Here is a 15,473-nt window from a genome sequence, read left to right on the forward strand (position 1 = left end):
CTAGCACCCCTAGACGCTTCTGGATCATGCTACATTCTCAGGTGGAAAATGAAACAGAAACATTAGAGAGGTCATGTTATGCTAATTTTTGGTTACATACTTTTATTTGGGGGTCCTAGTAGAAGAGGAAACTAAGAATCATGTTGTTGTTAACTGAGAATGAACCTTTCAGTCCACCATGTTTCTACAGTAGCCCAGAATGGACAAACCAAACACTCTCTATTGGGGTTTTGTGCTTTACTTTAGCTACTATCTGCAACCTCACCACTAGATGCCACTAAATCCTGCACTGGACCTTTAAGTAAGAGTACCAATCACACACTGTGAAATATTGAATACACAACACAAAGCTGTTATTTAAGTAAATGTATTCCGGCAAATTATAATCAGGAAAGTGTACTTAAAATATTAAAAGTAAAATAAATGTCCCATTTAGTGTTCTACTCTTATAAATGATATCATTATATTATTATTACTGATGCTTTTAGGAGTAGGATTTTTAGGATGTTTAGGATTAAAGCTTAGGAACGCAGCATTTTACTTTACTGTAGTAGGTTCAGCTGGAGCTCATTTTAACTATCATAAATTATTTTATACAAGGCTGCCACAAATCATTTATTTCATTATAAGTTTCCTGATTGTATGCCCAATTCATATATTAGGCCAATCCTTTCAGCTCTTCTTCTCTACAGTTGTGGCTAATTTCATCTAGGCCCCCAGGGGGCGTTCTAAACATTGTGGGGGGCGCTGGGAGCGTGAGGGCTGAGAGGGGGGCGCTCAGGCATGAATGGGGGGCGCCACAACTTGGCTCATACAAAGTTCATTTGAACTCTACATTTTAAACTTTCATGGTTCCCCAACTTTTTTAGTGCAAATAACTGACCTAAATAGTCTACTTTATGGGTGTTTCAATAAATTCTACTGAGCTACATGTTATGAGATAGGTGTGTGTCCTTTTAAGAGCGAGAGTGTGAAATAAATCAATAAATAAAGCGCGTACAGCCCTATATAGTCCCCCTATTTAAAATAGGCTTTTTTTTTCTTTTTTTCCTTGGTTCATGTCAGCGTCTCAGTGCTCAGGCAATGACCGTTGCTTTAAAAAAGGTTTAATAAGCCCTTTTTATTGGTTCATTCACTGTTGTTCACGTGAAGTGTGCGTGTTGTTGGCATCTCTGACTACATTAGCCTACTGTCATATGAGTGTGGTATCCAGGGGACTGTTTTGTGTATGCGCGCACTGATCTGAGTTCATGTGTACCTATAACGGGAGCAAAAGTAGTTCCGGCCCGAGTTGTAAGTTACTGCTGGTGTGCGACATGAGAACGAGAAATAAAGAGCGTCAACAAGAAGCAACATTGCCCGTTATTCTTTGTAAATAACTTACACATGGTGTCAGAAGTAAAGTGACTCGGACGTGGATCATGGCAAAGTTTAATCCTCCCCGAGAAACTGGACTTTACTCGACTGGAGCAGTGGCCGGAGTGGCGGCAGCGGTTTCAACGGTACCGTATGGCTACAAAGCTATACCTGGAAGATGGGGACGTGCAGGTTAGCACGCTGCTCTATGCACTTGGCAAAGAGGCTGAGCAAGTGTTCAACACTTTTGTGTTGTGTGAGGATGAAGATGCTGACGACTATGAGACTGTGTTGGGAAAAATTAAACACCTACTTTATACCTAAAGTGAACATTATCCACGAAAGGGCTCGTTTTTATCTCAGAGCGCAGAAGCACAGTGAATCGGCGGAGGAATATATCCACACCCTCTACGAGCTAGCTGAGACCTGCCAGTTGGGTCCAGCGAAAATAGAGAATATTCGGGATAGGCTGGTCATCGGGATTGTGGAAAAGAAGTTATTGGAAAAACTACAGCTGACAGCGGACCTAACACTGGAAAGAGCAGTGGAGCTAAAAGGGCAAATAAGCCAGCAGGCTAGAGCCAGCTCGACCGACGCTAGCTACCTCAGCGAAGTGGCGCAAACACATGCACGCGCAGCTCCTATCCCACAGCACAGAGGAAGGGGGAAAAAGCACGGCAGTTTCTACACCGTGAGCCCAGGACACCGCGGCGACAGGAGCAAGTGCTTCAGGTGTGGCAAGGATCACCCCAAACATGCAGCCTGTGCAGCCAGAAATGCTCAGTGCAGAAACTGCCATAAGACTGGACATTTCGCTGTTGTGTGTTGCTCCGCCAGAGTGAACGAGGTAACCACAGTGGGGCAGGAGGCTGACCACAGTGGCAGACATTTTCTAGGTGAGATCAAAACAAAGTACACCTACATTGCAGACACTAACACACAATGGACTGTTAAACTAGCCATCAGAGACACTCCTGTGACCTTCAAGATTGATGCGGGCGCTGATACCAGTGTGATATCAGATGAAACTTACCACAAGCTCAAACACCTGCCCCAGTTAGCAAGCGATGACATGGACTTTGACAGCCCAGGGGGAAAACTTGATGGTCTAGGACAGTTCACAGCTTTAACAAGGTACAAAGGCCGGCAACACAAGCTGATCATATATGTGGTCAAAACAAACAGCTGCAGCAACCTCTTAGGCCAAGCTGTCGCAGTGGCCATGGGACTGGTGAAAAGAGTGGACAAAGTCCAAAGCACATTTGATACAGATGTGGGCCTCTTGAAGATAAAGCCTGTTAAAATATGCCTGTATCCGCACCCATGCTCCCCAAAGTTAAAGCTGAACTGGAGAGAATGGTGAAGTGTGGCGTCATTGAGGAAGTAACACAACCAACGGAGTGGTGCGCCCCGATGGTCCCGGTCCCCAAGCGAACAGCTGATGTGAGAATCTGTGTTGACTTAAAGAGACTGATTATGGCAGTTAAAAGGGAGAGGTACGTCTTACCTACTATAGATGACATACTGCCACGGCTGGCAGAGTCCCGAGTGTTCTCCCTGCTCGATGCGGCTAGTGGCTTCTGGCAAATCCCGCTGGTGAAGGAAACAGCCAAGCTGATCACGTTCATCACTCCCATGGGGAGGTACTTCTTCAAGCGGCTCCCGTTTGGGATCAGAGGGAGATGTCGATGCTGTTCAGAGGCCAGGAAGGGGTTGAGGTTTACATGGATGATATTCTCGTCCACGGCAGGGATGAGAAAGAGCACGAAGAGAGTCCAGAGTGTCCTGCAGATCCTGGAGAGTGCAGGCTTGAAGCTCAATGACAGAAAGTGCTGCCTGCACCAAAAGCAGCTGAACTATCTGGGGCACCTCATCGATGAAGAGGGCATCTGCCCTGACCCCTCAAAAGTAAGTGCCATCACAGAGCTACAGCCACCAGATGACATGCCAGGCCTCCGGAGGTTCCTGGGTATGGTTCATTATTTGGGTAGATACCTGCCCAACCTGTCAGAAGTGATAAAACCCCTCAACGACCTGCTGAAAACTGACGCGGTATGGACCTGGGACGCAGCACAAGTCAGCACTTTCAACAAGGTGAAACAACTCATCTCCACAGCACCCACACTCGCATTCTATGATGTAAACAAACCCACAATAGTGAGCGCAGATGCAAGTAGCTTCGGGCTGGGTGGCGTGCTGCTACAGCGCCATGTCGAGGGACTGAAACCAGTAGCTTTTTGCTCCAGAACATTGACCGATGCAGAATGGCGCTATGCGCAGATAGAGAAAGAGTGTTTGGCGGTCGTTTGGGCCTGTGAGAGATTCTCCACCTACCTGTACGGGTTAGACAGCTTCACAGTGCACACAGACCACAAACCACTAGCCCCACTGATCAATAACAAAGACCTCGACATGGTTCCCCTGAGGTGCCAACGGCTGCTCATGCGTCTGATGAGATACAACCCCACTGCAGAGTACGTGCCGGGAAAAACGCTGACAGTAGCTGACACACTGTCCAGACAGCCACTATCTTTAATACAGAGTGAAATATCAGAACTGACCTGTGATGTTTCAGTGTTCGAGGATGCAGCTCACGCAGCATGGCCAGTGTCGCCCTCCAAGCTGGAGTGGATCAAGCAAGAGACGAGCACTGACTGTGACCTGCAGGTGGTGAGTAAACTGGTGACACATGGATGGCCAAAGCATGTGGGCAGCGTCCCAGTACAGGCCAAAGCATACCACCAATGGGGTAACAGCCTGTCAACCTCAAAGGGACTTCTGTTGTATGGAGATCGAATTGTTATCCCACACAGCATGAGAGGTGACATACTCCACCGTTTGCATGATGGACACCAGGGCATCACTAAGTGTCGCGAGAGGGCACGAATGAGTGTGTGGTGGCCCGGACTAGAGAAGGAGATCCAAGAACTGGTAACAAAGTGCCCTGAATGCATGCAAATCAGACCGACACAGAGGAAGGAGCCTCTGATGACAACACTGCTACCTCAAAGGCCATGGCAGAAGGTCGGAGCCGACATCTGTGAGTATGAAAAGAGAAACTACCTGATTATCATTGACTATTTCTCTCGCTATTTGGAAATAGCACACTTACCCGACATGACCAGTGGGACCACCTGTGAGCGACTGAAGAACATCTCAGAAAAAGATTCTTCGACAGGCCGACCCGTTCCTGGCTCTTATGAGCTACAGAGCCACACCGCTACAAGCCACGGGTGCCAGCCCTGCACAGCTCATGTTGGGCCATCAGATTGAGACAACTGTGCCCACAGTTGACAAAGTCCTCGCTCCAAAGTGGCCTGACTTCACGAAGGTGCGTAAAGCTGATGCCATGGCGAAGGAGAACTACAGACGTACTTACAACAGGCGCCACGGTGTCAGAGCACTCCCACCTCTCAGAAAAGGGGAGAGAGTAGTGGTGAAACTCGACGGAGAGTCAAAATGGGGGACAGCAGGGACAGTCCAACAACCACACACAACGCCAAGGTCCTACCTGATCCAGACAGACCGTGGAACACTGCGGAGGAACAGGCGCCACCTGCGCCCAACCTTTCTTCCTGTTCAACAGCCAAACGAGACAGAGAGCACGCAGGCGAGTGACCAACCAGCATCACCCCTGTGCTCACATTCAGATTCACCTGTCAGAGAGACTGTTCAAGCGGAGCCTGGGGGACATGATCAGGCTCGGGTGACTTCCAGAGGAAGAGTCATCCGTCCACCTGACAAATTTAAAGACTTTGCTTGCCAACAATGGAGCAGAATAATCTCCGGCAGCTATGGAGGTGAATGGGCAGTCTACACCATGACCTCAGGGAAATAATAGAGAAAGAATGAAAGAAGGGACTGAATGCAGATGTGCACTGCTAATGTTATTCTTCCTGTCGTGTTACAGCACTTTCTTGCCTTGTTATAAGTGGCTGACAAGTGAAACATGTTATTAAGTTACAGAGTGTTCCACTAACCCACACTGTAGGTTAATCATACTTAGGTTAATTGCTATTCTCTCTTATCATTACCTGCCTCGGTTGTATAATTCTTAGGAGAAGAGACACTGCAGGTTTTCTTGGTTATTGTTTGCATATGTAGCCCGGCAGTCTGAATAGCCATTCTAGTATTAGTATATCTATATTCTCAGGTTTGGTGGCTCGCCGCTGCCGCCTAGTGGTGTGACTGAGCAATGGGAATTACGGGAAGTCCCTGAAGGGTGTTTAGAGTCAGAGGAATAAAGAGACGAGTGTGGGGAGTTGAGTTTAACAGTGTCAGTAGAAAACTGTATTTGGAAGAGACAACAGTTCATTTTCTTGTCTTTAAAGTAGAAAGTAGCAAGGCTACGTTAGAAGAGTTTTTGACCGTGGAAAGAGAAGTCGTCCGACGTCGCGGAGTTGTGGACCCGTCTGAAAGACGTGGCTATTGAATATCCCGTTGAGTTAGCTGTTAGCAAACACGGTGAATTAGCATTCTGGTTGATAACTTGCATTAGGTTATAACTTGAGACTGTGGATTAATTGTGTTAAAAAAGCAGTCGGGATAAGTTCATGGTGATATTATGAACGGTGTGTTATTTGGAAATGTTTAAATACTGTGGGAAAAAAATGCTAAATAGGCCTATTGGTCGGCTAATTAAGCTAACTTAGCAGACAGTTAATGTTATGTGGTTGATGTGTGAATATATTCTTTGAGTTATTTTATTAAGCATATGTGAGTGTAATGTTATTATGTGAAGTATGAGGGATTGTGTGATACTGTGTGGGAAAAAAAAGACTTTTGATAAGGACAATTATTAATTTTTTCCTGCACATTTGGTGCAGGCTGGTTTTTTTGTTGAGCTGTTCTACAGACTGGATTGAGTTGCTCAAGCTGCCTTCATCCTGCTGCCTTCTGGTTTCCACTTCATCATTCCCCTTCATCACTGCTCTTCAGTCATCATCCCCACCATTTCAGTCCTCCCCTCACCTCACTGCCTTCATCATCTGTGACCAGGATGGACAGTCTTTCTCATAAAGGGTGGTAGGAACTTGAAATCACTCTAAACAAACTGAAATATTCACAAACTCAAGTTGAGTAACCGAAAGACTGATTCATACTCACCTTGTGACACAACGAGTGTACTTTTTTTTTTGTTTATTGAGATCTCAATTTTGTTGTTTTGTTCTTTTGGTTGGGTCCCAACATTTAATTGTGCAATTGGGTCAGATGTGTGTGTTAATTTTGGTCATGCCCAGCTGTATATCAAGTTAAAGGTCCTTCGTTAAGCATATCGAAGTGAAATAACTGTTAAATGTTGAAACAGAAAACAATACAATGAATTTAAGCGGTTCAGCTGTTAGTGTGAGTATTTGTGGGAAGAAATAAAAGGGTTTCTTTTACTCTACTGCTCTATTCTACTTGAGTCTCCTCTTAGAGCCTAGATATTTGACATACCTGCAGGGTTGGTGGGACACACGCCAGGTGGGTTACACATACATTTATGTCTATGACTCAAAAGAGGGGAGATGTCATATGAGTGTGGTATCCAGGGGACTGTTTTGTGTATGCGCGCACTGATCTGAGTTCATGTGTACCTATAACGGGAGCGAAAGTAGTTCCGGCCCGAGTTGCAAGTTACTGCTGGTGTGCGACATGAGAGCGAGAAATAAAGAGCGTCAACAAGAAGCAACATTGCCCGTTCCATGTTGCTTAATACACCTGGGGTTATTTTCAAATGTTGTGATATTGTGAAGTGATATAAACTTTAACCACTTCTATTCAGACTTAATATACAATTCATTCATCATGCTCAAAGGCTGTGTGGCCTTTCTCTCAGTAGAAACACCAGTTTGACTTAAATTCTATCTCACAGCTCTTTGCAGAAAGATCCTAGCAACTCAAGAGCTCAGGGTCCCATTACAACTAAAATAACATTTCCATGTTGTTTACCAGTTTCTCCAGGCATAGTGTTGAGTTATATACAAACATGGCCTACTATATGTGTCAAAAACATACATTTTGGAGGCAATGTTCAAGTTAAAATCCATGCTTTCATTTCCAATAAAATGGTCAGATTTGCTCAGCTGCACATCATGTTGTTGGGGGCATAAATACAACTTCAATCCAATCCAATAAAAACAGGGACTTTAAAGCAAACGAATGGCTTCCCTCATCATACAAAACCCGATGTCAATTGAAGTCCTCGGGTCTTAACACACTGTTTACTACAAGAACACGTCAAACACTAGAACATATAGTAGATTTGCCTCTCCCCCCATACCATAAGAGGATCATGGTATGGTCAGGGGGGCGTTTGTTCAAAAGGTTGAGAACCACTGTTCTACATTAAAGGCAGAATAAGTAGGATCTTCAAAAAAAAAAAAAGAAACAACGAAGGCCCAACCACCCATAACTGCTGACATAACTGACTCAATCATAGATAAAAATTAAAAAAAAGTCAAAAAACACCCAATCTCAAAAGTGAGAAGAAAATTCACTTTCTCTATTTTTCTGAATCTGCACCAAAAGTTAACAGAGTCTAAAGACCTACGCAGAGACCCATCCTCAATCCAAGTTTCATGGAAATCTGTTGAGTAGATTTCGTGTTATCTTGCTGACAAACCAAGCAACCAAGCAACCAAACAACGGACACGGGTGAAAACATAACCTTTTAAGTGCAGAAAACAGGCCCTCTCAATCATCACGTATGAACCACTAGTAGTTTGCTGCGGTGTTTGGATCTACAGAGACCCAGTCCTCTGCATTTATGGTTTTTTTTATTTTACTTGATTTGGGACTTTTCTGGACATCAACCTTTGGGAAGTGGGCATATAGCCCCCAGCCAATAAAAGCGCACAGGGTATGAGGGCAGGACTCTGTAAAAATGTAGCGACTAGGTGCAAGATCATGCACACAAGTCCAGGAGTAAAGAAGGAGGGTTGTGTTTAGAAAATTCTACTCATTCTGCCTTTAACTTGTCCTAAATGTTTTATATTGCGGGTTACAAGGGGCTAAATACTTCTCAATGAAAAGGCACCATTACGGCAGAACAGGAAGACTTTTATTTTACTCTTCACGTACAGGTCATGTTTAACGACAAGGCAACGCACACTCGGGTGAGCTAGCTCTCTCTCTCGTGCGTCTGTATAATCTGTCCCCACCAAAACAAGGGCACACGGAACCAACATCATACAACACATACTTTCTCTCTCTTGAAAACATCTCTGAAGGGAAACACAGAGTGATAATAAAATATTATAGACCAACTTAGATAATTAATTAAATTAATAATACTTCATAATTTAAACCCAAAATAAAACCAATGACATCCTGTAATATAATAAAAATAATTCTAAGGGTAACAACCTAAAGTTTATAATTAAAATAATAAACACATAATAATCTACACGGTTACATGTCTATGATATATGGCTATGGAGGCCCTGAAGTGCAACATTAATTAGCTGCTGGTACTCAAAGTATTTAACACCACTGTAAAAAATGACATACAGCTATTTGTTAGATAAGCGTGATTTTACGTTTTTTATTATTACTACCTCATTTTTAAACACTTTTCTTTCTAACCTCCCACGCATGTGCAATATTTTACATCTGTTCACTTTTGTCTATGTAACTTATTAGGGATGTCCCGATCCCGATATGGGCATTTTTTCACTGATCAGGATCGGTAATTTTGAACATGGATCCAAGCCTGATTATTTTTACGTCAGCTGTCGTCAACGGAGCGCAATTTACGGCAGAATGCAGTCGTGCTCGTAACGTTAGTCTGGAGAACCTGTGGATAAAATGTCTGCAGTGTGGAAATATTTCAAATTAGAAAGCAAAAGCAGTCCAACGGCGACATGTAACAACTGCGATACGACCATTTAGCGAGCTGGTAACAAAAGAGCTGTATTTAATACTACACATTTGATACGGCACATAAACAAAAACATGAGTTCACTCAAGCAAAACAGGCAAAGGCACCGAAGCAACAAACACTCGCGGATACTTTCAAAAGGAAAGAGAAATATCCTCGAGTCAGCGTCATGGCCAAAATATTACAGAGAAGGTAACTGAATTCATCGCTCTGGATAACCAGCCCATCTCCGTGAGAGGATCGGGGTTTAGTTACTGACTTTGTTTACTTGGTTGTTTTTGTTAGAAAAACACAAAAAACAAATGAAAACCAATGTTGCAATAGGATATGCAGAATAAGAAAGAGCCATATGAGAGTATTTACTTTGTTTTAACGAAATTAAAAAAAACTATCAAGATGCAGGTGATTTTTTCTTAATGCAGCTGTATTATCTAGGAAAATATTAGTTAGGGCTTAGTATCGGATCGGGACTCGTATCGGCAGATACTAAATATCAAATGACTCGGATCGAGATCGGGATCCGGGGAAAAAAAACCTGATCGGGACATCCCTATAACTTATTGTTGTGTTTTGGGTACCACTGTGTTACTGTAGACACCACTGGACTTTCTTCTCTGTACTGTCTTGTCACTTACATACAGTTTTTCAGTTGACTGTAGCTGTATGCACCCCTTATTGCCCAAGAAAAAATTCCCTTTAAGGAAAATGAAGTATATCTCATCTTATTTCATGTTATGCCTAAAATAGAGTTGTTGTCATCCACAAAGGCCTCAAATTGAAATCTGAAGAAACACTACAATACGTGCACACAGTACACCTGTAGTTTATGCCTGTGCTGTTTCTGTGAAGGTGATTTGATTTGACCAACTATAAATGCTGGAAATGCAAAGTCCTTTTCATGTGCAGTGAAAATGTTTTGAATGTTTAAACAGAAAACAAATATTTGTGTAACTCAAATTTTTGTGTCATACATTTTTTTTAGGATAGGTCTGATTTTGAGGTAATCCAGAAGTATTCCAATTAGATCACAGTTTTCTGTAATACAATGATTTATGTTAATAATTACAAAAATGAGTCATTGACTACATTTAGTAATCTGATCCAACCCTTAATCACAGTGCAACACTTAGATTCCACAGACCTGGTATGGTGACTCCATAGACGTTGGCCTCCTGGATAAAATCAAGAAGACCTAAAACATCTGAAACCTCTGTGGTGGAAACATTCTCTCCCTTCCACCTGTTGAACACAAGGTTAGATACAGTTAGCCTGCAATAACATTTGTTTTTTTGGCCACCAGACAAATATTGACATCTCAGAATTTTAAAGCTGGTTCAGTTGGTAAAGTTGTTAACCAACAGTTGTCTATTTATGCAACCAGTCATGTGTAAACCGAATGTTGACTGATTAGTTTTAGTTTCAGTATGCCAATATGATAGCAACAATACATTTCAGTTGTCTATCCACGTTCTCAACAAACTTGCCTCCTAAAATAAAAAACCCCTGGCAAGGTTGCGTTAACACAGTATGAATTTTACAGACAATTATGCATGGCAGAAGCTGCAGGGATCACACACCTTCCAACTCAGAATAAAATTATTTTATTTTTTTTTACAAATGTTTGGCTTACCAGTGGCTTACATTAGCTAGCGCAACATGCAAATGAGACAACTTTGGAGTTACCAGGCGATGCATTTCTCGTCTTTTGAGAGATGCGAGCTAACCAGCCAAGCTAACATGTAAAGGAGAAATCAATACGAGACAAAACTGATGTCAACCCTTCATCTAGGATCCCACTGGACTTCTTGCAAGACCCGCCCTGCTACACCTGTGATTGGTTGGATTCGTTGGTTGTGTGGTCTACGCTTGACTCAAACTGTGAACTCACAGTAGCTCTGGTTGCAATGTATGATGTTTTACCACCATTACTAACATTAGGCTATTATGGTGTCTTCTCTGACATTTTTATTTTCAGACTGCTTGCATACAAATTATTTCAATCATTTTTCTAATTTTAATCTTATAGTCTTCGTTTGAATGACTTTAACATCTATCCAGGGACTAAATAACGTATGAAAAACAGCCTTTGGTCTAACTCGACTGCATTTACAGCTATGTTTGTTTATTAATGTGCACTTGCCCTGGTAAATAAACCAAGAAATAAATGAATAAATAAAAGTCATAATTTATAATCTTATGATAGATAATGAAATTATTATTATTATGATTATTGTTATTATTATTATTAAGTAAATAATATATAATCGGCAGTTGACGACAGTTGCCGAACACTGCATCTCACTTGACAAAATGTGGGATTATTATGACAAAACATTTCCATCTACAATGGGAAGCTTCTTTTCTTTTTCTGAAATGTAATTTTACCTTGAAAAAAGTCACAGACGATGTCTGAGACTATACAAAATATAATGCACAGAACAAAACGCTAAAAAACCTGTGACTGTCTTGAGGGTGATAACTTCTGTGAAACTCAAGTTCACTGAGTACATCTTTTTTACTCTTACACCCAGTGGGGACTGTTTACTGCTCATATTACTGTAATGTGACAATCACTCATCTCAGCTGTTTTTTTCCTTCCAGTGGAATCCCCAAACAATATTAACGACTACCCCCACAGTCTATCTGCAATGCCCAAGTGTTTATGTTAATACCATTATGGTGTCTTAAAGTATTGGTTTCACTCAATTCAAATTGGTTTCATACTGAGCTAGTGGGAAAAAGAAATCACATTATCCACAGAAAGTTCAATAAAACCAGAAGGTTTAATGAAACTGGTTTTAGAAGCTGCTACATCAGAGATCAGTATTTGATTTCATATCTGTGTAGCAAATGAAAACAGTCACATCATCTTTCATGGTGTGAAATGAAAATAATATTAGGAATATTGTAAAGGCATATTGACATTATGGAGGATATTACTGAAATACACCGATCAGCCAAACAGCTCTGACCTCTGATCAAGCATAGTGTTATGCTATAGATATATATAGACTGATGAGTGTTTATTCTGTAATATTGTCTTCCTGCTTGAGCTTTACTGTCAAAATACTTTGAAAACTCTTTTAAAGGTGCTAAATAAATAAAGTTTATTATTATTATCATTATTATTATTAGAGTACGCCATTGAACATGATAAACTTAACTTTGCATTGACATATTAGCCTTCTCCTTCTGAGCGTGTGTAGGGAAACATGCCTACGCTCTCATGTGGACCTTTGACCTGCTGAGGCCCTGTTTTATTTTATTTTTCATTATTAACACTTTCCATCTGTGTGAGGACGTTATCAGGATGGAGACGCCGGGATGTCTCCCCCTGTTATCTCTTAGGAGGGAGAACAACACTCTCTCGTCATAAAACCACCAGAGGGAATCAGTTTGAATTAATTTACGATGGTAACCCCCTGTACGAACTGTTTTTGACCTAACAAGCAGGAACATTCCTTTCACACAGGTCAAACGAAGGAAACATATGAAGCTACTTCTCCTTTAAAACCTCAACCAAAGGAACCGGGATTGTTTGTGATAAAATTGTTTGTGATATAATGTCTTTATAATTGTAATTAGGTAACACGTCTGATGGACCGATCGTGCTATCTGTCCCTCAAATCTTCTCCCTACTTTCCAATACACACACTAGAGAAAAGGACGGTGGAAACCCCCCCTTTCTCTACCTCCTCTCTTTGAAGAGATTAACGACACATCTGTTTCAGTGTTATCTTTGGTACATTCCAAACAAATGGTCAGAGTTTCCTCTAGACTTCAGAAGCATTTCTAATTAACCATTAAATCAGAGTCTCACCTGTTTAATTCTTACAATTTGAAATCCAGTAAAATAAGCTCATCAAACTGAACCAATTCCTAAGTTTCTGTGATGAACATGGACTGAGATCCTGCTTAATGCTCACTGGTGTCTGGTGTTTGGTGGAGTCACAGTGCCATCTAGTGGTAAGTTATGGTTAACTGGATTAGACTGTCGGAGATCTTTTTAGTTTTCTAACGTGTTTATAAACTACAATTTAAAAGTCTGTAAAATGTTTTTCTTCACAAGCCTTAAGCTAACACTAGAAGGAACATGTATAAGCGACCAGTTTCATCAGTCCTACGTTGTCTTCAAGTGTATTCTTATGTTCTGATCCCGTGTTGACTTCATTTAAGTGTTCAATGATTTTAATCAGATCATACTGTCTTATTGTTTCACAAAAGTCCATCTACTTTTGCCATGGTAAAGTTCTGAGAATGGCTAAGCGCGATTTCGAAGCGTTAACTTGATAGTTGGAATTAATCAAGTTTAAAGGTGTGGAATTAAAACATCCACACTGGGAGTGTGGTCAGTACGCCCCCTTTGCTCCGCCTCGCTAGCCAGAACTATTAAAACCAAGGGACAGAGCTCTCGCTCTCTCTCTCTCTTTCTCTTTCTCTTCTTTGCTTAATTTTTCAACACTTTACTTTGCTTCTTTTTGTAACAAGCTCCTAGGTATAAAAATCTCCGTACAATCGACCACGTGCGATAATCTTTAAGAGCTTTTATTTTTGTTAGATGTTAATAGAAGCAAGTTCCGTCCTTACTATTTTTGTTAAGTATCACTATTTTATTCAGTGGAACAGAATTCAGTTTAATTATTCTTGTATTGAGAAACAACTGAGGAAGCGCCAGGCCAGCGTCATCCTTTCGTTATCCTCGTCAGGAAAGTTAAATATCAGTTGAATTAGAGTTAAAAGTCACCACTCAGAGTGTGAAGATAAACAACAGTCTTTTTTAAGACTAAAAACGCCAAGCAAAACGCGCAGTGTCACTGCCTGTTTCCACAAACCTAGGACCACGGTTTGCAACGACTTTGTGCCAAGCTGAAGTTACGCTGCCCTCTACGCTCACGAGCGGTACCATCCCGCTGGGCAGCGAACCGGACCATCCTCTGCTGAGCGCTGGACCAGCTGATCTCTCTCCGACACCTGGACGAGAGAGAGCCGCCTGCTGTGAGGTCGAACCGGACCATCCTCTGCTGAGCGCTGGATCAGCTGATCTCTCTCCGACACCTGGACGAGAGAGAGCCGCCTGCTGTGAAGTCGGATCGACCGCATCTTCCCTCATTCTTCGGGACCCGCAGCTACCGCGAGCCAGCAATCCCTCAGACGAAATCCGGCAGAAAGATCGAAGCGAAAGGCTTCTCCACTCTTCAGACGAAGTAGGCTAAGCATCTTGCACACGTTTCACTAAACGTTCATGAGTTGGTGTTCTTTTAATTCCTAATTCATAATAATCTTTTCACAAGACAAGTCCGGTTAGGGTCTCGTTAGTATCAAAATTACTCTCGTAACATTTGAATGCTGCCCAGACTCACGACTTTACCATCGCTCACTTCACCTTAAATAATCCTGTCACTTTAACCATATAGTCTTCACATTTCTGTTTGTTTTATTGTTGTCTGAATCATCATTTCATTTATTCACCTTGATTTATTTAGTAAATAAACATATTTAACCGTACGTCGTTGTCTGTGCTTACTTGCTTTGATGTGGAGAACCGAGGAAACTGTATAAAGAAGTCACTAATTCAGCTATGAGACTAACTAAATTGATTTAAATTGATACAAGTTAACCTTGTTTAGTTGGATTTGATTAATTACCTCCGGATTATTCAAATAGACAAAACATCGGAGGTGGTGCCCCATTAACGAGTGTTTTATTAATCTTCAGTGATTAATACATTGCCTTCAATACAGTGTATCTCCTACACGTGTTAGCATGCTGATATTGATAAATGTGTTAAAAATACAGCGCTGCCTAAGTACAGCTTCAAGGAGCATAGCTCTAAGAGGTTTTTGGCAATTAGTTTTCATTACTGAATGAATGTTATGTCCCTCTTGATCAGGATATTAGACAGACCATGTTGACAGTGTGCAAAAAATGAAATACCACTTGAGGGGCAAAATGTGTTCCCACCTCAAGAAAGACAATGTCCTGTATTTTACATACATTACTGTACAACTACTACATACTACAATATGAAGCTGTTTGAGCAGGAATTTTAATTTTTTAAATTTTTTATTTTTTTAATCATGTTTTTATTTAAATCCAAATTTAAACAATTGTTTTGAAGATTGTGGGAGAACCGGAGCACCCGGGGAAAACCCACAGACGGTAAATGGTCTGCATTTCTATAGCGCGTTTCCAGTCCTCTCGGACAGCTCAAGGAGCTTTACATGCCACATTCACTTATTCCTACACTGATGCC

The 15,473-nt window shown here is 41.7% G+C and overlaps 1 protein-coding gene across 1 annotated transcript in view; it reads right to left on the reverse strand.

Moving 5' to 3' along the window:
* The window catches only part of ajm1 (apical junction component 1 homolog), a 54,208-nt gene that overhangs the window by 30,355 nt on the left and 8,380 nt on the right, over positions 1-15,473 (reverse strand). The window contains exon 3 of the mRNA XM_084339685.1: positions 10,362-10,459. The gene's annotated coding sequence lies outside the window, so the exon portion shown is untranslated. The remainder of the gene's footprint in view (positions 1-10,361; positions 10,460-15,473) is intronic.

The sequence above is a fragment of the Pagrus pagrus genome, assembly GCF_965226575.1.
Source record: "Pagrus pagrus genome assembly, chromosome: 19".
Taxonomy (NCBI): Eukaryota; Metazoa; Chordata; class Actinopteri; order Spariformes; family Sparidae; genus Pagrus; species Pagrus pagrus.